Below are 23,807 nucleotides of genomic sequence, written 5' to 3' on the forward strand. Positions count from 1 at the left end.
CATTTTAAATTATTTGTATGACAAAGGCTAAATGTTTGTTAAAAATCTGTCTCCTCTATTTCCTGGATATGTAGACTACATTTCCCAGGCTCCTTTGCAGTTGGATGGTCACGTAACTGAAAGTGAAAGTGAAAGTAGTTCAGTGTGTCTGACTCTTTGTGACCTCATGGACTGTACAGTCCATGGAATTCTCTAGGCCAGAATACTGGAGTGGGTAGCCTTTCCCTTCTGCAGGGGATTTTCCCAACTCAGGGAGTCTTAGTCAAAAAAAAAAAAAATGACAGGAAGTAATAGAAGCATTTCTAGGTCTGGCTATAAAAATTTATCACATGATCCTTTACCCTCTCTCTTTCCCTAACTTCTGGCCATACACCAAGTTTCTAGCAAAAGAATCCAAGGCCAGAAGTGATGGTGGATCCTGCAGATGGAAGGAGCCTTGGTCCCTGATGGACCGTATTGAAGACCACTTGTTAACCAGCAAAACTTGCATTGGACTTTAAGTGAATCAGAAATCAAATAAGCCACTGAGAGTTGGGGACTGTTACATCTAGCATCACTCAGTCTAAATTACTATAAAATGCATGTATCATTTTAATTTAAAAATTATAATTCAAATATAAATAATGAAAATTTATATTTTTTTGGTAGAAAGCACGTGGCTTTCAAGTGTCTGTTCTAGACTTTCTATAATGTCCCTGGAAGTTCTTTTTCTAAGGTAAACTGAACTCTATCATTTTCTACCTTAAAACATTTCAGTGGTTTCCTGCTGTACTTTGTGTATTTTAAGATTCTTATCATGATTCATGCGGCCCTTTACAATTGAGTAAGAGCATAGTGTTTGTGGACAACACAACAGGGGTGTGTTGATGAAAGGAAGAACTTTGCATCCCATTACAGGATGGTAGAGCCCAAGTACCCCCCTTCCATACTACTAGCAGCTGGCATGCAGGCTCAGACAATCAAACACACCTACTTAATATTTTATATCTTAAGAAAAACAGCCTTGAGAATAGGGCTGCAATGACACCAAATGTCCAAAACAGCAGTGTCAATGGCAGGTGTTCAATGGGGACTCATCTGTATTAACCAGCTGCCTAATCGCTTTTAGATCATTCCCATTTCTGCACTTGAACTTGGTTATTAAGTGAGCAATTACACATTTCTTTTCTGCTTTAGTTAACTAGTTTTAGAATTTATTGCTCATAGGCAAAACCCTTGAGTGGCAGAATATCTGCCCTCACTCCAGGACCGTAAGTTCCATGAGGGCAGGAATTGTGCTTTCTTAAACATTCTATCTCTGCTTTGCTCTACAGCATCTGGGTGCATGCTACAAGCTAAGTCGCTTCAGTCGTTGTGTCCGACTCTTTGCAACCCCATGGACTGTATAGCCTGCCAGGCTCCTCTGTCCGTGGGAATCTCCAGGCAAGAATACTGGAGTGAGTCGCCATGCCCTCCTCCAAGGGATCTTCCCCACCCAGGGATTGAACCTGCGTCACTTGCGTCGCTTACGCCTCCTGCATTGGCAGGCGGGTTCTTTACCACTAGCGCCACCTGGGTACACAGTGCAGTTGACTAACTATTTTTGGATGAATGAATGAAGACTATCAGGCAAAATTTACACAAATCAGCACTGGTCCCCAAGGGGCCATCCTTTCGCTCTAAAATCAAATTTAATAAAGTGGGAGGTTAGTTGTACAAAGAAGGTTGGGTTGAAGTGGAGGGGAACTGACACCTGGGTGACGCGAGAGAGAAACGTGAAGGGAGAAATGTGCTAGAAGGAGGCAGCGCTGATTCAAGGTTGTGTGGGAGACTTTAGCGCTATCGCCTCCTGCTGGGCAGGAAGAGGAGTACAATAACTACAGCTCACTACACGGCTGGCAAGCATTTCTCCTCCCCAAGGTCTCTGTCCCATGGTTGCTTCTGAAAATGTGAAAACGGAGTATTGGCAAGTCAGAAAACATAGGTTCCTATGCTGAACAGTGATCCCACCTCTTTAACTCAGCATCCATGCTCCACTTGCTTCAACCACCTGGCAGACGTTTCGAGGATCCAGCAAACTGCATTTTATAACGCTCTGTGTATGGAAAGATCATTACATGCACAATTCGCCTTGGGAATAGCAACAAAAATCTTAAAGGAACACTTTTGTCTCTCAAGAAAGCAGCATGCCTTCCTAGAAGGTAGACTGCAAATCCAGTTTACTTTATAATAGGACATTTTCTTCCATATGTAGAAATCAGCTGTTCTTGTTGGAACTGCTACCCAAGAGTGGAAATAAGTCATTCATGGAGGTATCACTAAAAGAAAGAAGTCTGTGCAAAATCAATGAGGAAAGGAATCCAAATGAGGCCAGACAGGCTTTGTTCATACCTGGGCATATGGTGGAGCTAGAGTCAGGTTTTCCTGGAGAACTTCATGCTCCCTTACTTGCTTCATTCAGCACACACCCATGAATTTTCTAATGAGGCAGAATAACTACTGAAGACAGGAGCTACTTTTGATTTAAAGTTCTCATAGAAGACAACAGAGACTTTAGCCAGCATGGCAAACCCTGGCAATCCCATCACAGAAAGGGAGAATAAGTACTAGGGATGCCACTTCTTGGGGACAGAGCAAGAGATCAGTCAGTCTATACTTTCCAATTTCAGTCTCCGGGGAGGATTTTGAAGCTGCTGTTGCATCTACCAGCACATTAACTCTCCATCTGATGGCTCATGCCTCAATAGGATTTGTTAAACTCTGCCATTGAACATGAGCTTCCCAGGTGGCTCAGGGGTAAAGAATTAGCCTGCCAATGCAGGATACACAGGAGACTAGAGTTCAATCACTGGGTCGGGAAGATACCCTGGAGGAAGAAATAGCAACCCATTTCCATATTCTTGCCTGGAGAATTCCATGGACTGAGGAGCCTGGCAGGCTACAGTCCATAGGGTCACAAAGAATCAGACATGACTGAACAAATGAGTATACATGCACACACACAATATGAACTTCAATTTTGACTCCCTTAAAATGCAGAAAATATTTTGTGCTTAAAAAAAAAAAAATTCACAGGAGGATGACCCTGGGAAATCTAATTCTGGCTCTGTCACCAAACCAACTTGGTCAAAAGTCATAAGCAGCCAGGAAGTCATTTTCTTCATTTGTAAAATAAGAGTGTTGGAATAGAATGGGTAGATTTCAAAGACTTTCTAGCAGTAGACTTCTTTCCTTTAATTCTTTAATTTGTCAACCATTAATTCTTTATAAATGTTCAGTAGATAAAATGTGTAAGACTGGAAGTACCATTCTAATGGGAGCTCAGGATAGGAACTGTGGACAGCAGTAGACAAGTTAAGCTCAGCACTCAAAGTCCTTATTAAACCATGTTGCTGAAAACTCTGTTTTTTGATGAGTAAACAGAACTTCTGAAACTTCTGGATTTGCCTAATGAGGTTGATCTAACCTGAGGGACCTGAGCCACTTGGGTAACCTGAGTACCCACTGTTTGGGGTACCCTCACAGCAGCAGCTTCACCTCCAAGACTGAGAACGTGTCTTGTTTGCAGAGTGAGAAGGGAATGAAGGTAAATGAAGACAGCACAAGAGGACAACCACCGGCAAGAGTGGGGAAGGCAGGCTGAGTCTTGTTCACAACTAGACCTAACGTGGGCTCTGGCTGACACTTAAGGAAATGATGGTTTGGAATCCTGGACACTGAAGATGGACAAATGATGGGCTTCTGCAAGGATTTGCAGGTGGAGGTTCTGATAACCATCTGTGGCTGGCTGGGAACCCTTATAAAAAATATCACCCAGTGGCTCAGCGGTAAAGAATCCACCGGCAACGCAGGAGATCCGGGTTCGATCCCTGGGCTGGGAAGATCCCCTGGAGGAGGGCATGGCAACCCCCTCCAGTATTCTTGCCTGGAGAATCCCATGGACAGAGGAGTCTGGGGGGCTACAGTTCATAGGGTCACAAAGAGTCAGACACGACTGAAGAGGCTGAGCATGCAGGCGTGACCTTTTCAGAGACTTGTAAATCTCTGTATGTCGTGTAGACTGCTCCAGCCCAAACATCTGACCTTGCCCACTGGCTGCAGAACAGCATCTCGGCTGTCTTAGTTAATCTCTCACATGATGGCAGGGGTCGGCGTGACATGTGCAGGCTCAAGACAGGGAGAACCAGGGTGGGTGCAGAGACTTGCCTCTTTCCAAAGTCCTCTTCAAGCATCTCTCCCTCCAAAGGAAGAACATCCTTATCATACTTATCAAATCATCAAAAAAAAAAAGGGGGAAAGAGACCCCTTCCTGAAATGTATTGTAAATTTGGGGGGCCAAGATTTAAGACTGCATCACCAGGCTAATTTCAAATCTGGCCAAACACGATGCTTCCTTCCACTGGAAAGTTTCAACTAGCCGGAGAAAGAAGTTCTTACTTCAGAAACTCAAATGCACTGATTAAAAGTGAGTGCCACAAACACACACTCCAATATCATCAAGAGCGAGTCAGAACCCACACCCGAGTTAACAGGAAACTTGGTGGAGGAAAGTGAGAGTCGCCACTGAAACAAAAGCCCGGGCTCTGAATGCCATCCCAGCAGGCAGCGCTCGCCTTTTCAATGAGACTCCCACTTTGATGTGTGTTTTTTAACCGCAACTTTCATGTGGTGATGGAAGAAGCTCAGAGCAAGGTGGTAGCATTATGTGAAGACCAATGCTTTCAAATGCCCTTTGCCCCTCAACAGCACCAGGCAGACAAAGAAGAACCACATAGCCGGGAGAAGCCTACCTGTTTTTTAAAGAATATCCGTGCTAGTGGAATCTAACAGGGTGAGAAGGAGCACGCTCTTCAGTGGCAGGGGAAAAAAAAAAAAATTGGTGGGGCCACTTTGAGGGAGATTTGGCTTAAAATAAGAGTTCACTTACAGCTTCACTTGGATCATACCGCAGATTAAAATTATTTGTGTCCAATTAGCTTCAAATATCCCCATGTGTGGTAAATCTTTCCCAGGTTTATTTTCAGTAGTCACAGAGCCCGGTGCCTTGGGAAACTACACAGGTGTGTCGTATTTTGCATAATACATACATTCCTGGGAAAGCTGAGAAGTGAAACAGTATTTTTATATGTGAGGTCCACACCCTTTTTAAAGCAGGTCACTAAAAACTCAGTTTTTGAGCTTTTGATACCTCTGTATTTGCCTAATGAAGTTGATTTAATCTGAGGGGTTTGAGGAATTCTCACAGAACCAAGTTCCTACAGGGGCGCTTTCAAGCTCTTCTGGCTCAGCTTACCCAAGAAGGTCATGAGAGGAAAGAGGGAGAGAGGCCCCCAATCCCACTACATAGGCACAGGCAACTGGGAACTCTTAGCAGCTCCATGGAACCACATATTACAGGACATTTTCTAGAACTGGGATAGGGGCTGACTGTCCTCAGGAGACATTGAGAGAGGGAAGGGTATTGTGTTCATACTGCAGGATGAGATGTTGTTCTGGGTTATGTTTTCACAGAGCCCACGTTCCATGGAAAGGCAAGGGTTCAGAAGGTGGTGGCCAGATGAGGACCCTCAGCTGGCAAGAAGGACACTTAGACAGAGCAACACGCCTCTCGCATCCTTAGGATGCATGGAAGTTGAACAGGATGGAGTAGGGGAAGGCCAACTAAGTAGGAAGGAGATAAGCTGAAAAAGGTGAAAAGGAAGAGCAGGAGATAAACAGGAGTCTTCAGTCTATAATGGCAAAAGCTAAATGGACACAGCACTAAATTCATAATTTTTTATAGGACTGGTTCCATAGGAAATTATTCACAAAGTCCAGGATCTTCCTCCTATGTGTCTGCCCACATTCCCTGTACTCTGCTCCCTCCCTTGAAGCTGAATGAATGTATTTATTAGGATAAATACAAGGAAATACTACTTTTCACAGAAAGCAGCAAACTGAGTTACCAAGAGAAGCTAACTGAAGGCTGAAAACTGTATTTTTAATATCTCCCCATTTTTATAATGTTCAGTAAGCCGTTGCTAATTTTGAGGTTTTGTGAGACTTCCCAGACGCTTAGAGCACACCTCTCATGTCAATAGTCTTTGTCCTTCTCATGACAATAATCTTATGCTCTTCAAGCCCCTATGATAGCATCAATCACACCATGTTATAGCAGTTTTTACGGTTCTCTCTCATGAGGCGCTAAAGCAGGCTCCTGTCCACCTTTCGGGCCCACACTGGGGTGAGGGAGAGATGACTGAAAGAAAATGTTAGTCGCTCAGTCATATTGGACTCTTTGCAATCCCACAAAATGTAGCCCAGGCTTCCCAGGTGGCGCTAGTGGTAAAGCACCTGCCTGCCAACGCAGGAGACATAAGAGTCGCAGGTTTGATCCCTGGGTTGGGAAGATCCTCTGGAGGAGGCCATGGCATCCCACCCCAGTATTCTTGCCTGGAGAATCCCCATGGACAGAGGAGCCTGGCAGGCTACAGTCCAAGGCGTCACAAGAGTTGGACAGGACTGAAGCGACTTAGCATGCACACATGCACGGGCTGTAGCCTGCCAGGCTCCTCTCTCCATGGAGCTCTCCAGGTAAGAATACTGGAGTGGGTAGCTATGCCCTTCTCCAGGGGGTCTTCCTGAACCAGGGACTGAACCCAGGTCTGCCGCACTGCAGGCGGATTCTTTACTATCTGAGCCACCTGGGACGCCCTGGGAGATGACTGGACTTTCCCAATTTGCTCATGCCCTCACGCCCACACACCCACTGCGTTTTTGTCTGGAGTGATTTTTTCCTCCCTACAGCCCCTGGGCAACTCTGACTTTACTTCCAAAACACAGTCCAACTCTCATCTTCCCTAAGTCACCCTTGCCGACTCCCTCCTTTGGAACATGCTCCTTCCTATACGTCCTCAGCCCGCAGAAGTTACTCTTCCCTAGCAACCATTGAGAGAAATTGTAACCACCTCTTCTAAGTGTCCATCCCCAGGCAGCCTGAGTGCTGTAAAGGCAGGGAGAGGGGCTTAGTTCATTTTTGTCCCAGTACCTGTCACAGTGCCAGGCAGGCACTCATCGGTCATTGCTCAGACCTTGCTGCCTCAGAGGAGCCAGCAGGTGGCCTCCACTGCACCCCTTTTTTGTCCTGTTGGAGGCACCATCTGACCCAAGCTGACAAGTTTTATGCTCCGAAAGCATGGAGTCCAGCAGTAGATAGGTTTTCCCATCTCTTTCACCCCTGTTTTATAGGCTGTACTCTGAAGAAGGTAGCACTAAACGTGATAGAAAACCAGTCACCATCAACATAAATGACACGTCACGCTGGCACAGGTTTTACATTAAATTGTTCAGTCTCTGAGTTAGGTCGGGCTTTTTGCGACCCCCCAGGGCTACAGCACATCAGGCTTCCCTGTCCTCCACTGTCTCCTGGAGTTTGCTCAAATTCATGTCCACTGAGTCCGTGATGTCATCTAACCATCTCATCCTCTGCCACCCCCTTCTCCTTTTGCCTTTAATCTTTCCCAGCATCAGGGTAAAGTTACACAAACTGGAGAAAGGGTTTCTTGTGATTTGAGTAAAGGAAGCTGGAGAGAGCTTCATTTTATGTTGAGTAGTAAGTATACAGACATTCAGGGACTCAACAGCATACTGTACGGTCTTCAGACTCATTTCAAACCCATACAGTGAATTTACCAGAAAAAGAGGATATTCTGTCTCTGATGGCCATCCTCTGACTAAAGGGCACGAAAACTCAAAGCTCTGTGTAAGCTAAAGGTAGTCAATGCCTTGTGGACAATAGATCTTCAGAATACTGGGCACCTCTGACCAGAAGCCTCCTTCACACCTCCATGCCTCTCATCCCCATCCTTCATCCATGGCATGGACAGAGTATCCTTAAAGTATGTAGAATGAGGCATAAGCACTGGGCCTTTCTGGTCTAAGGGCTCAGGGGTGTAACCCTGACCCTAGCGTGGTTCCTCACACAGCATCTCCCCGGAAGCACAGGTTAGGGTGAGTACAATAAGCATGCATTTCTTCAGGGGACGAGGGGTGCTGAGTCCCCAAAGGCATACGGCCTACTCAGGACACAGTGTGCATTCTGAGAACGCCTGAGTGCTCTTCTGCTTTTGCAAAGGAGGTAAAAGCAAGAAAGTGGATTAAATGGACAAACAACATCCTACTTCAGATTTGGCTATTACATTGTCTTCAGCGAAGTGTTTCTAATGTTCTTGAAGCTTGCAAATAATGAAAAGGGTATCCCCCCATTGAAATCCAAGTAAATATGCTATAATTGGTTTAGAGTGCCTTTAATACTAGTGTTCTCACATTTTAAAACTCTTTTTTTTTTTTTTTCTCTAAGTTTCAATAACGTGTTCTTGAAAGATGTACTCTCTAAGTAATTCTTTGTCCTCAGGAAAACACTCAAATCACTTTTCCAAACTGATGGTCTGGCACCCTGCCAGAACTGATTTAGAAGTTATGGCTCGCACCCCACGTCTGAGTCTTCTAACCTTGGCACACTTCTCAGTCCCAGGAATAGGGTTGGCAGTTGGGAAGCATGGCTATAAAAAGAGAGAGCTGATTGTATCTAGCTCTGTTCAGCAAATTTTGCTTTCATGAAAATCCTAGAGAGTCAAAAAGGCTTTGCCAAGATACCTACAAGATCTCCCTAACCTGTTGGACCATGCCACGTGCCATCACACTTGAAACAATGAAAATTTATGCAGGGCTGATGGTTTGTGAATGCTTTCATATTCATTATCTTATTTTGATCAGTATAATCTGGAAAACATGCAGAGCAAATAGTATTACCCCCATTCAACAGATAAAGATACTCCACTCAGAAGGAGTTATGTTCAAGGTTACCCAGCTAATTAATGCTTGAGCTGAGAAGGAAACTCAGTCTCCAGACAGCTGGTTTGGTTCTTTCTCCGCTGCACCAGGCTGCCTCCTGAGAAGCCTTTGGCTCCAGCCTATCAGTTTCCAATCTGCTTCTGAAGATGGCTATGCTGCTCTTAGCACTGGTCATACCAGACCAAAGGGAAGAGATCACAGTCACTGTGAAGACCACCAGCTCCAAGGAGGCACTGGTGGAGCTATCAATAGAGGAAAAAGTCCCTTACCCACAGCATCTTAAAACTCCAGTGCGAGCACCCATCATTTTCACTAATATGCAATTTCTCTCCAAGCTCTTTGGAGTTAGGGATTTGCTTTGCCTACTATGAGAAAGGCATCCGCCAAGCTTAACTGGGCCCTCAGGCATATGCACCCAGCTTTCTCAGAAGCCGATACTGTTTAGATGGAGTCCTTCCATGTACATCTCCCAGGATGGTTTTAGACAACCTACGAGTATACTTTCTTTCCTTTAAAACAAGTAACCTAGAAAATGAAATAACACAGATTAGATTAAGCTCTGTCCCATTTGGCTAATTCAGAAGTTAATGGAAGGTCTCTTTCGGTCATTGGTATCGGCAGAGACACATTTAGTGAAACTCTCGTGGGATCCTCACACAGGTACAGTAGCGGCTCTTACCCATAAATTAAGACTGGCACTTAAAGGCAGCTTTCTCCTAAGAGGGTGCCACTAAGGTTTCTCTTGACAAAGGGCTGGCTGACCAAACTCCTCCCAAAATACAAAGAATAAGAGCGATGGGGCAGGAGAAAGGGATGAAGAGAGAGGTGGGTGTTGGGGTGCAGGGGGAAGAGTGATAGCTGTGAAGTCAGAATGGCACAGAGTAGAAAGATTGGCCAGATCACTAACGACTACAGTGGTGATGCCCACTGTGCACGAGGCTTATGGCAAGTAGCAATTAATTTCACCTCTTTGAATCATGCTCAGTGCTTGGCACCTGGACTGTTTATATTGGAGATTTGATACAGAACACCAGTTTATAATCATTCCCTGACATAAATGGTAAGTTTAAAAATAGTATAAGCAAAAAATAAAAAATTAAGCTTGACAATTTCATGACTTTAACCCCAGTCCCTATATTCAAGCAAATAGATCCAGAATCAAATCATTCCTGGCAAACCCATTCTGTCTAATCATTTCTCTGATCCTCTGTCCTGTCACAGAATTGATGAAGCCATTCCACCTGCCTGACACTTCTTCAGGAGTGAGGAGCCTTCTGATAAATAATAAAAAATGCAATGACCTCTTCACCTCCTTCTCAAATGCACACTGAGCAATCAACCATGATGAGAAGGTGATTAATAATAGGAATATTTTTATATTTATAAGTGGAGAAGGTCTGAAGATTTTTTGTTGTATTATAGTACTATTTTTCTCTACTTGTGGTATCAGAGTAATGCTAGCACCATAACTAAGTAGTTTTTAATATTTTTCTATATTTGGGAGCCATTTTAAATTAACTGGCCTTAGAAGTTTCCAGGACTTGTTTTAATACTAATACTTTTGATACGCTAATCACTTTTTTTTTCATTTATTTTTATTAGTTGGAGGCTAATTACTTTACCATATTGTAGTGGTTTTTGCCATACATTGACATGAATCAGCCAGCTAATCACTTTTAAAAACTGTGTTCAGTTACTGAGTTTCATCTACTGCTTTAATTATATTTTTCTAATTATTTTCAAACAATTTTGGTAATTTATATTTTTCCAAATACTTTCATTTCACTGAAGTTTTCAAACATATAGGAGCATAACTTTGCACAGTTCTCTTATGATTTTTATTGTCCCTGAATATATTCTAAAATTCATGCTTCCATTTCTAATTTTCTTTATTAAAACTTTATTAAAACTGACAAGGTTTGATCAATCAGTAAAACAGTGGAGGACAGAGGAGCCCAGCATGCTACAGTTCATGGGGTAACAAAGAATTGGACATGACTTAGTGAGTGAACAACAAAATAATTTGAAAATAAGTTAGTAAATAATTTATTGTTGTATATGTAAATATGCTACATATAATACATAAATATAATTTATGATACATATCAATATTATATCATTGCATAAATAAAATATAGCAATTTTTTCTAATACCTAGAGAAAATGAATCATTTTTACTATTTTAAGGTTTCTGATTCTTTCTTTGTTTTTATCTTTATTACTTGCTTTCTCATTGTTTATTATTTAATTTCTAGAGTTTTACTTTCAATTCATTTCTAATTATTTTTTCTTTACTTCCCCAATGAAATGAAATATTCAAAGCTATTACTTCACCTCTGTGTATAACTTTGGCTGATTCTTATAAGTTTTGATAGGTAGCATTCTTATATTTATTGTTTACTAAATAATAATACAGTTTTATTTTTCAAGTCATGTGAGACATAAGTAAGGTTCAGTTGTCTGAAAATACAAAAATAATCTTTTTTTAAACACTTATATAGTAGCCAGAAGAGAAAGTAACTGTTCATTCCAAGTAACACTAGTTCCAACTTCCAAAGAGGAAGATATTTTTTTACCATTATCTGTTACTTATCAGCATCTCAGTTTTCAGTCAGTTAGTTTTCAATTCTGTCTATATGCACATTGATACATTATCCAAATTTGATTCCTGGGGAGTTTGGGACTGAGTTCTAGAATACAGGAACTGAGAAACAAAAGACTTCAAAGAAAATTTTCTATGCACAATCTGTTCACTAAAACTTCCAGTGAAAACAAACCAAAAAAATTTTTTTTCAGATGTTCTTACAATAAAGAAGGGTAAAAAAAAGTAAATTAAAGAAGGTTGTTTTAAATACATGAATGTAGAGAAGAGCAACTGAAAAAGAAAGGAAAAATGAAATGAAGGTCTCTTTCCTATGTGGGCATTTATACCCAAGTAACACAACAAAGCTTCAAAATGGGTCCCTAAAATATATGTGAGCTGCTATCTATTTCTCTTTGGTATTTTCTGCCTTCCTCCCTCCTTTCTTTCACTTCCTTTCTTCCTTCCTTTTTAACCCTCCCTTCTTCCCTCCCTTCTTCAATAGCACTCCTAAAAACCACTCTCAGTGAGGAGGGCTGATATCCTTTATTGGATTTGGGGTCTGATTTATGTAAAAGAATCAGTTGTGTCCACCCACTTCCCACTTACAATCTGTCACTATTCTAGTCATCAGAAATAGAGTCTCCATCATTCCCTATATGGAATGGAGTCTCTCCTTTTCTCAGCATAAATTCCCTGTCCTAACAACACAGTCAAAATCCAACTAGGAAGCAGACAATCTCCCTCCCACCCCATGTAGGAACAATTGTTATAAAATATTGAAAGTCAGTATAAAACATTAAACTTACTTAAAAAAAATCTTGGAAGGGACATTAAACAATAAGTTAGGGAAAGGAAATGATTTAATTGCAGTATGCCCAGAAGTCAAATCCCTCTTAGAAATAAAAGTAGCTGCTGAGGGTCAGAACTTCAGTGAAGGCAAAGCTGGGGATTGGCTGAGAAACAGGAAGCTGATCCTACAATCCCTTCAACCCGTGAATCACCAGCCAACAAGGCAGCCTTGCCGGCAAGTAATGAATCCAATTTTACAAAGACTACGATCATAACACATACAAGAGGACCTTCCTGAAAGTCAGAGCTGTGATTTGTGTCCAGCTTTTCAGATCACAAACATGTCTATCACATCTCAGGCACACCTGCCACTTTTTGAGAATCTGCTCCACCAGAAAAGATCCATTTCCTGGCTCCCTGTGCAGACACACTTCTCTGTGTCTAGACCTAGCTCTAGCTGCAGATGCTGGAATGTTCTCTACCCCCACTTTGTGCCATGTGCCTAAATTCCAGGCATTCCTCACAGAGGAGGGCAAGTCTCATCCCTGACACATGTCTTTCCATATGACTTCTGCCTCCGCCTCTCTTCCCTCACTGTGGTGCTGGCTTGGAAAGGAACCACACTTTGGTTCATGCTTGTAAGTGGCTGGAGGGCAGCTGCTGCTGGGTTCCTGCAAAGTGGGTCCAGGGAATACAGTGCAGCAATGGTGTAGCACACATCCCAAGGGGATTTCAGTTGCAGAGAAACACATGAGAAAAAAAGACAACACTGAAAATGAGGGAAGCCAAAATCTGTCAACCGAGATAGGCCATCAGGTAGGAATGCCTAGGCAACTGTTCAGGGGCAAATATTCCAAGACAGTATCTTCCCTTAAGAATTCACTTCCAGTAAATCACTCTTCATATGAAATGACAATACTTAGCATTGTATCTTTATCCCACATCAATGCATTGGCTAATGTCAACAAAGGGTCTCTCAGGTAGCACAGTGGTCAAGAATCTGCCTGCCAATGCAGGAGACACAAGAGACTCAAGTTCGATCCCTGGGTCGGAAGATCCCCTAGAGGAGGAAATGACATCCCACTCCAGTGTTCTCACCTGGAACATTCCACGGACAGAGGAGCCTGGTAGGCTACAGTCCACGAGGTAACAGAAGAGTCGGGCGCAACTAAGATGTGACTGAACACTGAGCACAACGTCAACAAAACATCCCTAAATGATTATCCTCAGTATCCAGTACTTTCTCAACAGTAGGTGGATTTTGAGGATTTAAAATGAAAACTGTATTAGGATCTGAAACTTCCTTTCAGATGCTTTTTTCTTTTTTTTTACTGTACTCTGAATTTTCTAATTTTATGTGCATATTTAATCAATATTTCAATTTGATTAAATATTTAATTTGATTAAATATATTATGCTAACAATACTTACATAATATTTGGAAGACTGCATCATTTTTCTGATCTTCTCTCAGAGGACAATGACAGTCTTTCTTGAACTTTTAATGTATCCCCAATACACACATGCTATATGGGTTATTTGATTTATTTCCTTTCTCACTGAATAAAAGAGAAAAATTTTCCCAATTTTCTAAAAATTGTGAAATGAAATATGTCCAAAATTTACACAGCTAAGAGATCCTGTTCTGTGTTTATTCACCCAAACTACCCCCACCATTTTTCTATCGTGGTATGAAACACATTTGTTTTGAGAGATTTCTGACATTTTTGTTATTTGTATTGTTCTTCTTCCATATCTGTGCCTAGTTTAGTAGGCAGGGAATCTAAACTCCCTAGGAAGCATATTATCTGAGATTTACAATCTGTATATGCCACAATGTTTAATTTTTTCTAAGTTTCCCCTCATCCTCTTTGTCGATACCTATTTTTAAAAGTCATTATTGCCTTCCAGCTGTCCAAATTTTCTTCTCATTTTTCTCTTAAAAACTGACTTAAAGCAGGAGGTCAATATCTCAGCCATCATTAATTTCACGCCCTCCTCTTCTCATTTATTCACTGGTCTTTTTTCTCTTGAGGATTCCTTTTTTCCCCCTTGATACATTTATAAAAGACCTCCTTACTCCATCTAACCTCTTTTACTAGCAATATCTCATTTCGCACTTTTGTGCTCCTTATCTTTTCTTTGCTAACTTTAAGTTGCTCTGTCTATTTTTATATAGTTCCTGCCTTCTCCACTCCAAGGGCAATTGTCTTATTATACATGGATTTGAGCAGTCATTGGGGATGACAAACTGCATTTTTACTCGAATTCTAGGGCAGAGGGGCACTATAGCCCCCACAATGCCCAGTTCTCTTGCTGCCACAGAGTAACCAAGACTTTTGCACTTTTATGATATTGTCTTGGGGTACTTCACACCTATCTCCAATTATGAATCATAATACTTACTCCCATTGTATCATACATATCAGATTGCCTCCTAGTGTGTTTTTTAACTAGAAATAATACCTTGTAGGGTTGTTATCAATGATCACATTTCTAAATAGGCAGTAGAGAGAATGAAAATGATTTTTCTCTATTAGGGTGAGGTCATTTGCGTACTGTTGAGTGATTTACATGCTGGCAGATCCTAGATAGACAGGGAAGCCTGGTGTGCTGCAGTCCATGGGGTCACAAAGAGTCGTACACAACTGAATGACTGAACTGAACTGAGATCCCAGAACTGTGTTTCAGTGGCTTCCTCACATTTCTGCCTTCCTAACAAGGTGTAGCTTATTTTTCTCACTATAAAACTGTCCTTTATTTTTCTCTCTCACCCCATCCTCCCCCACTGGAGAATAACACCCACTAACACCCTCATGACATTGCAAGGTAGTCTCTGCCTTCTGAGCTAATGTTCTCTTTGGTATAATTCATCATCCCCTCTGATTTTTCAAGGATGGTGACAATGGTGACTCCCCTAAAATCTGAATGAAGTCCTTCATAAATATTTTGCTGTGTGATTGATATCTTCTCCAGTTATTTTTCTCACACCTCTTCCCCTCAGTATGTAACAGATGGGATTCCATCATCAAAAGCAGATGTTGTAGAAAAAGTACCAGGAGCCCAGAAAGCCCTTGTTCCAGCCTCAGTCCCCTTTTAACTACCTCTGCCATCTCCATCAGGCACTTTACTTCCCTGGGCCTCCATTTCCATGTCTATAAATTGAAGATCAAGATGCCTTCTTCAGAGGCAAACTAAGGTGATCAGAACAGATATATTCAGAAAAATGCTTCCTAATATAAAGTTGTTTGATACATGGAATTTCGATAACTCTTAGCTAAATCATGTAGGTTTTTCAAAAACAGATGAAATATAAATTATTTGTTTCACCCATCCCCCTCATTAGCTTTTCACACTAATAAACAAATAAACACACTTCCAGGCAAGCTGGTTACATCTTGAGAGATTCTAAATGAGGGATCAACAGACACTGAACAAAAGGATCCTCTTAACCACTCCCACTTCTATCCTCCTCCATGTCTCATTAGCAACCACACTCTCCACCTTTATTTATATAACTTATGAGGCACCCTGTGGGGAGTAGCAGGACTCTTTGACTTTTTTTGACCGAGTCTCATTCACTGAAGTAAGGTGTCAGGGCTGCCTGTGGATCTGGAAAGCATTTTGGAAGTAAGAAGCAGACAAATGTAAATCTTTTAAACCCCTGTGATAAGCAAACTCTCCTCAGTTCAACATATAAATATAAACACTAAATCAAATCAGATGCTTATACATTTTTTAATCCCATCATAAAACATTTTGTTTTGACAGGTTGGTAATGTAAAGTAAAAACACCAACAGCCAAAAGAATCAGCATCATTGCCTGCTTACTACCTGAAAGTCTTTCCTGTATATAAATAGAAAAAAAAAAAAAAGTATGTTTATGTAAAGGGAAACACTGATTTACTAGAACTGATTGCTTCATAGTCTAATTACTTTTCAACTGGCTGTTCCAAATTAAGATGTCATTGATGGCTTTTGGTGATAAATTTCATTTTAAGCAAATTTATTCTATAATAGAGTACATCATAATGGAAAGCAGAGTTCCTACTCTTCCCTCCTCTTTGTAGCCTGATATCTTGACAAGTAAATTAAATTTAGCAGTTAAAATGCTTCCATTAGTAATTTTATTAAGTTAATTAAAGAATCTCTCTTTCTGAATTTTAACTACCTTCCTTTCAGAACAATGTTGATTTCTTTTTTCTAATTTCATGTATTTAGGGACTGTGATATATTCTAGGACCAGTCAACAACTCTGTCAGTACTACATTTCTGTGGGCAAGATGCTACCAAGCAAATCAAGTAAAAAGAAAAAAAAAAAAAATACCTCCAAAGTCTGAAAGAGATGATCTGTTTCATATGACAGAAATGATTTTAATATCTTGAAGAGAAGGTGGAAGTGAAGGAGGGGGAGAGGAAAAGAAAGACGAAAATACACTTTTTAGGTTATCTATGTTCTTAGGGGAAAAACATAACTGCTAACTACTGTCACCATATATTCAGGTTAAATCATAAATAGCTGGAGTAGAATTTAGTTCATAAATGAAAGTAGAAAAGCTCAAACTCTTTTTTTTCTTACTTAGTAAGTGTAGAAGTATTACTAAGCAAGACACTGAAAGTGGTGAAGCACACATTAAATAAAATCTTGGATCCTCTTCAGGGAGTGTTATTTTAAAAGAACTCAAATATTTCTAAGAGATTTAGGGCAAAAGAGTTGTCTCACTGACCACTACCTGCTTCTTGTGGCTGGTGTTCTTAAACTCTGGAATTATATAAATCATTCTTAGAACTGGAAGGTAACACTGAGAAAATGTTATCTTGTTCTCCTATGTTGAAGATAAGGAAACTAAGGGTCAGAAGTGAGTAATACAATCACTACCGATAATAATAATGTGCTTAGTCACTCAGTCATGTCTGACTGTTTGCGACCCCACGGACTGTAGCCTGCCAGGCTCCTCTGTCCATGGGGATTCTCCAGGCAAGAATACTGGAGTAGATTGCCACGTCCTCCTCCAGGGGATCTTCCCAACTCAGGGATCGAACCCAGGTCTCCTGAATTGCAGGTGGATTCTTCACCAGCTGAGCTATCAGGAAGCCCATAATAATAATAGCAACTCTAACAAAGGTGGCTAATATTTACTGAATTCAAAACGGTGAAGCATCACATATAAAATTTCATTAAAATTCCCTATGAGGGGAACTCTTTGAATGCTCCAACATCATAGATATGAAAAATAATGCCTAGCAAAGATTAAGTAACTTGTGCAAAACCTATGACTCCCATGTCCTTAACTAGTTCACATCATTTCCTTAGGTGAATGACTAGTTAGTGCTATCCCGAGAGGCATGCCGGGTGGCGCTAGTGGTAAAGAAACTGCCTGCCAATGCAAGAGTCGTGGGTTTGATCCCTGGGCCGGGAACGTCCCCTGGAGAAGGAAATGGCAACCCACCCTGGTATATTTGCCTGGAGAATCCATGGATAAAGGAGCCTGGTGGGCTACAGTCCATGGGGTTGCAGAGTCAAACATGACTGAGCGACTGAGCATGCATACCTAGGGTTAAAGGTCAGGACATCTGCCTCCCAGCTCTGCTCTTTACAAACTAGGCCATAGAAACAGGACTGGAAATTTGGTGCTTGGGCTGACACATGCACATTGAGCAGGCATGATGATTTATTTTAAAAGGAATCCCACTGCCAAGGTGGGATACGATGTGTGATAAGATGAAACCTTATCAGTGGTTACATCCATGTATTCAGACCCATAATGACATTTCATCTAAAATTTGGGATCTCACCTTTTACTCATTCGTTGAGGAAATGGACATTCAAGAATACAGTCCATGCTACTTACAACTAACACCTCCCACTTCTCTTATTTTCTAACACCCTCCTCCTGCCCGGCCCCCCCACCCCCGCTCATCCCCTTGAACAGCCCACGTGGGGAGTGCACATGCTCACTGCTCCATCCCATCATCTCTCTCCAAGTCACTCCCACCACCCAGTCCACCCTCAGGGTCCATTCTGGCCAAGTGTACTCTTTCACAGTCACACCTCAGATACTGCCCTGCCCACTTTTATTCTTTTCCTCTGGGGGGATTGAATTCCTTTCAGAGCTATGTTTCAAGCTGACTGCTTTCCTCTTGAGAATAGGTCACCATTACTTTTTTTTTTTTCTTTCTGTCCTTTCCCCATTCTTCAGATTCCTAAGAAAGGAATCTGGTGACTCACAGATGCTTCCGGACAGAACAGATGAAGCCACTAAACTATGTTTTAGGCCAGAAGAGAGAAAAGATTGAGACTGCTTCATTCATATATGTTTTCCTTCCCTCCTTTTTCATGCCAGGAAAAGCTAAAATGCAAATATGTACCTCAGATGATTTTTATATTAATATATTTTGGAAATTCCAACCCTTCTTTCCTCCTCCCTTCCTCCCTCCTTCCCTCTTCCTTCCTTCTTTGCCCTCCTTCCTTCTATTCCTCCTTTCCTCTTCCTTCCTCCCTTTCCTTGCTTCCTTTCTTTCCTTCCTTCTTTCCCAACATCAAGATAAACAGGGATTGAGAGCTTTGGAGCCCCTTGTCCCTGATTTGATTCCTTGTCATCCCAGACATAGGTTTTCAAGATGGCGCTCCATGATTTCTGAAGCACAAGAAATTGTCAGATATCCCCGGGAGTGTTTTTGTGGAGGATGTTTCATTTATGAAGCATACCCCTCCCCACCCAAATGATGTCCTTAGAAAGAATCTAGCATTCTGCAGTATATCCATAATTAATTGTTAGACAGACAGATCCAAAGGAAAGGGAGACTGAATCATGCAGTGTTTTTCTAATTAGAAATGGTCCTTCCTGCCTTGACCCTTAGCTGAGGAAGAACACTACCTTTAGCCTGGAAGCATATTTTCTATTTACCTGACCACAGAGCAAACATGTTTTCATCAGAAATTTACCTCTTACCTCTTTGATATCCCTGCCAGTCACACGGCATCTATTCTTTGATGAGGATCTTTGAGGATCTTCTTGGTTTTTTTTTTCTTATGTGGAGTTCAAGTCCAGTAGTGAAATCTGTTTCATATTTGTAACCAGTTTTCAGTTCTGGAAGGAGCCCAAATTGATAGGTCCCTGGGAGTGAAAAAGAAGAAAAAAACAGAATTTAATTATGCAACCTGAGCATATAGACGATGAGAGAAGATAACTCAAAGGGGAAAGACCTGCAAAAAACAGTGTTATGTCCTCTCCACCAACCCCAGTCATTCTGGCCAGGCTTTTAACCTGCACAGTGATCAACTTAATGTATAGAACCACAAAAGAGCCATTGGGATTGTGAAATTATGTGGCAAAATTCCCATTACTTATCACTTGAAAAGAAGACTCGGTGATTTTAAAATAAAATAGCAGAGAAAGATGTTGAACAAGTTTGATGTAGTCAGTGTAGCCAGCCACAGTTGTGAAAGATTCGATAAGCTTCTTCTTACTTGTCCTTCACCCTGGAGGCTTCTGAAGAGGCCTGAATATCTGGCTTATAGAGAGTGATGCTACTTGAAATGAAAAGCGAGGAGATTGCAAATCACTCTTCTGCACAGGCTTGGAATAAGCTATGGCACGGCTGATGGACAGATTCAGGTATTTAAGTGATGTGATTTCCAAGCAACAATTTCTAAACCCTACATTGTCGTTGACCTCCATCACAGGAGTGGACATGTTTATGAAGACACACGCAGCAGAGTGAAATTCACTGGGAAAGATACTGAAGTCATTTTCCAACACCACAGCGGCATTACTACAACATGAAGTCACGTTACCCCAATCACCAATAGAGTTCACCTGTGCACCTTTCTTTTGCTTACTGGATTGAGTTCATTCTAGCAGAGGAACTTTCTGTTTCAGAAATCCAGCTATGAGTTTGGTCGGAAGAAACCAAATAAGGTAAGTAATCTAATATATGTAACGTTAAGTAAACCAAGAAAGGAGTTGAAGAAAGGTACTTGAATAAAGAACTTGAAGAAAAGACTATATTTTTGTTTTTCCATTTCTTACTCTTTTTTCTTAAAGACAAAGATATCAAGAAGGTAAAAACTACCCCAAGACTTCCCCTGTGATATGATTGGTCAGAAGGCAAAAGCAAAGAACCCAATTAGAAGCCTTTTAAATCAAGCACAATTAAATATACATTGAAATATATGGTCTACAATTGCAAGTTCAGTTAAAGAGTGAGAAGCCATTGAAAGCTTCCTCTGCAGACTACAGGCTGCATAGGTTGGCTCAGATTTCCTAATCGCCATGAAGATCCAAGATAGTAACTTCCTCAAAAATTAAAAACAGACATTATTTGTTGTCTAGTAGGCACTCCTAAAAACTTTATTGTAAATTAAATACAATAGTCACATTAAATCTTTTCTTGAATCTCATCAGAGAGAAAAACAAAACACTTAAAAACACAAAGACTATTTTTCATGATCACTAGTGCAATGGCTGTCTCTGGTCCAGCCTCACTTTTTCTCCAAATTCCATCAGAATCATTTCTGGGGACTTCAACTGTTTCCAAGTTCATCTGTTCCCAAGTTATATTCTGTGGTGTATTCCATACATATATGCAGTTTTACTTAGGCTAGTCTTGGCTATTTCCATTTGAACTATTGGTGAGAAAATAGTGCTGACAATAGCCATTATTTAGCACAGCTATCCACAAGTATAGCCATCCGAATTTCTAGCAACATAGTGGTGAAATTTTTCACATTCCACTTAATCGTATAATGATTTATACATACATTTATTAGACTGTAAGATAGTCCAAGGCAAAAATCAGCTTACACATCTTTAAATCATTACAGCATCTGCCATAATACTGGCTACATTGGTCTTAAATGGTGAAATAGCAGAATGAATGAATGAAACAGGGAATTAATGTTTAAATATGAACAATGGTTAGTATCTGTGTTGCAGTCTCAGTATACTGAGAACTGTCTGGAGGAGTTTTCAGAGAGTGACAGAGAAGCTTGGCTGACTATTCTTGGAGAAAACATTGACTGTTTGTTGGATGGAGACAGTTCACCAAGAAAGCAGATTTTGACCCTTCAAGAACTTCAACGTGATGATGAATTTATGACAGTTCTAAAAGCCAACATACGGTTGGTGGCCAGATTGTGGTTCTGGACTGAGAGGCTTCCATTTGGAAGGCAGACAAGCACTTGAATTATGGGTCTAATGAAAGTGTCAATAGCAATCCTGTTACTGAAGGAGCTGTAAAACCTTGCTTAATGAACTAGGAAGGGACACAAAAACACAATGGTCTAAAATGTACTGTATGAGAAAATGATAATTAGCCCAGATTTCATGTACAAGATAAAATGCATTGGGATGATATTACCACTGCACAATATTATTGCCCTTCAGGGGACTGTTTTGTTAACAGGGTTTGGCTCAGTGTATCCAATACTCCTTGTGTGAGTGGAGATGTACTACACCATTGTGAGTTGTGAGTTGGGGAAAGAATGTCAGATGGCAAAATTCCTATCATAGATACTAACAAATGTTAATGATAGATAAAAAGGGTTCTGGTCTCAACAAGGGTTCATTCTTATTTAAGAGGCTTTATGTAATATGGGATGATAACTGGCTTCCCACACTAGAGGAATGAGGATGAACAAGAAAGTCCTTTTCTAATCTCGAAGTCTACTTTTCTAGACCACCAGACATCATCCAGCAAAGTAAGGCAACATAAGGTCATACCTGGAGTAGATCATTAGGACAATAGCTATTTACTCCCAACCTAGGATTCAGGGAGCTACTGATACAGCCTGAGCACAGAAGAGAATGGTGAATTTGGCATCAGAGAACTAGTGTGGCCTTAGTTCTGCACTAACACTGCATTTAAACTTTGTCATTTCTTACAAAGGTGAATGAGAGTTCAAAAACTCTAAGCGGCTTACAAATCACCCGAGGATTGTTAAAAATACAGATGCTGATTCAGAAGTCTGCACTCTTTACATAACTTGTAATGTAGTCAGTTGGGGTGAGGAGGAGGAATAAGATATGTTTAAAAGCAAGGGGAAAATAATCTATTTTCCAAAGTGCTAAATTATGGAGAATATAAGTTGTAAGGCATCAAGAGAAGAAGGAGGTCTCTCTGGATTTGGGTCAGGGTGGTTTCAGGGAAAAGAGCTGGATGTGGGCCCAAAGTTCATTCAGTCACAACCTATTTGTACGGCCCATGGAGAGAGAAATTTGGACAGACAGTAGACAGATGAGATGAGAAGATGAAGGGTCCTGAAGAATGGTGAAAGTGATCAGTGCTTGTTTTTGAAAATTAAAGGATCAGAAGAACTTTGTAATGCAGACCAGAAGAAAGCAACATATGGAGAACTGTTTTTCATCTTCAGCAGATATTGGGCACCCAAAATTCATACTGCCAAGGGAGTGGAGAAAAGGGAGCAAGTGCTGCTAAGATAAAGGCAGATCGTGTATAAGCTAAAACCTCCAGCCAGACAAAAACCTATTTGTAAATTACTCCACTTAATTTCCCAGGTCGTGATTGCCTCTCTCTGCATAGCAGTTTATGACATTCTCAATTAAGAGTTTGCTATAAAAATGAATGAATGAAGTATTTCAAAACTGCTATGAGATATTAAGGATGAGTCACTTTTAAAAAGTGGTTTTGTTTCCTGTGTTCTGGATAATGCATTTGAGAATGTAGTTTCCAGCTTCACCCATCACCCCATTGTGAAATCAAATTGAATGACTCTCTGCTCTTAGAATGATCGCTCATTCAAATGCATTCAATAAATAAAGCCCAAACACAATGAGGCACTTTCCATAGAGCATCCCCGAGAGCTAGGGCCTGGTCTCTCTCACCATCTGAAGCTGAGATTGAAGTAAATAAAACATTCACCCACACTGACTGCATAATACATATTGACTTATTGTTTACTAAGCTCTTACATGTACATCAACTCATTTGATCCTCACAGTGACCCTACAATAGTGATGCTGTTGGTTCGTTATCCCCACTTAACAGATGTTGAATTTAGAGTTCAGAGAGGTCAGTGATTTGCCCAAAGTCACACAGCAATCCAAAAGGTACCTTAAATCTTTGTGGTCCCTTCCTTCTCTCCTCCTCCAAACAGGACACAGATCTTTAAGTACAAAACAATATAATTAGTAGAAACATTCCCAAGCCTGGGAAGAATATTTAATTCATTCAGATGTGCCTGGGGTGATTTTGTAAATACTGAGGAATTCATTTTCTACCTCCTGCAATTCTGTGAATTCTACTCTGGACAAAAGGTCATCCAAATATGATCCTTGCTCAGAGTTATGGAAATGTATGCAGTCTAAAAGAAAATGGGCCAAATGCAGAGTAAAAATATCAGTGAAACTCTCAGTGCCATTTACTCTTGCTGCCTCAAATCCTTTATGAAATTAGGCAGGTTATATATCATAAAAAGATACAAAAATGTAAACTCTTGCCCTAAATTCAATTATCATATATCAGAGGGGGTCATGAGTGCAGTAGACTGGAGAGTGGGTAAAAGCAGACTGAAATAAGTCTAGTGGGCAAGACAGAGACAGGGAGAGAGAAGCTTTTTTGAAGATTTTCCATTTACGTCCATAGAATAGACGGAAAATTA

At 40.9% G+C, this 23,807-nt stretch overlaps 1 long non-coding RNA gene across 1 annotated transcript in view; it reads right to left on the reverse strand.

Moving 5' to 3' along the window:
- The window catches only part of LOC122702799, a 460,764-nt gene that overhangs the window by 5,730 nt on the left and 431,227 nt on the right, over window positions 1-23,807 (reverse strand). The window contains exon 5 of the long non-coding RNA XR_006343335.1: window positions 19,138-19,302. This is a non-coding gene — a long non-coding RNA (uncharacterized LOC122702799). The remainder of the gene's footprint in view (window positions 1-19,137; window positions 19,303-23,807) is intronic.

This window comes from Cervus elaphus, chromosome 11 (assembly GCF_910594005.1).
Source record: "Cervus elaphus chromosome 11, mCerEla1.1, whole genome shotgun sequence".
NCBI classification, from domain to species: Eukaryota; Metazoa; Chordata; class Mammalia; order Artiodactyla; family Cervidae; genus Cervus; species Cervus elaphus.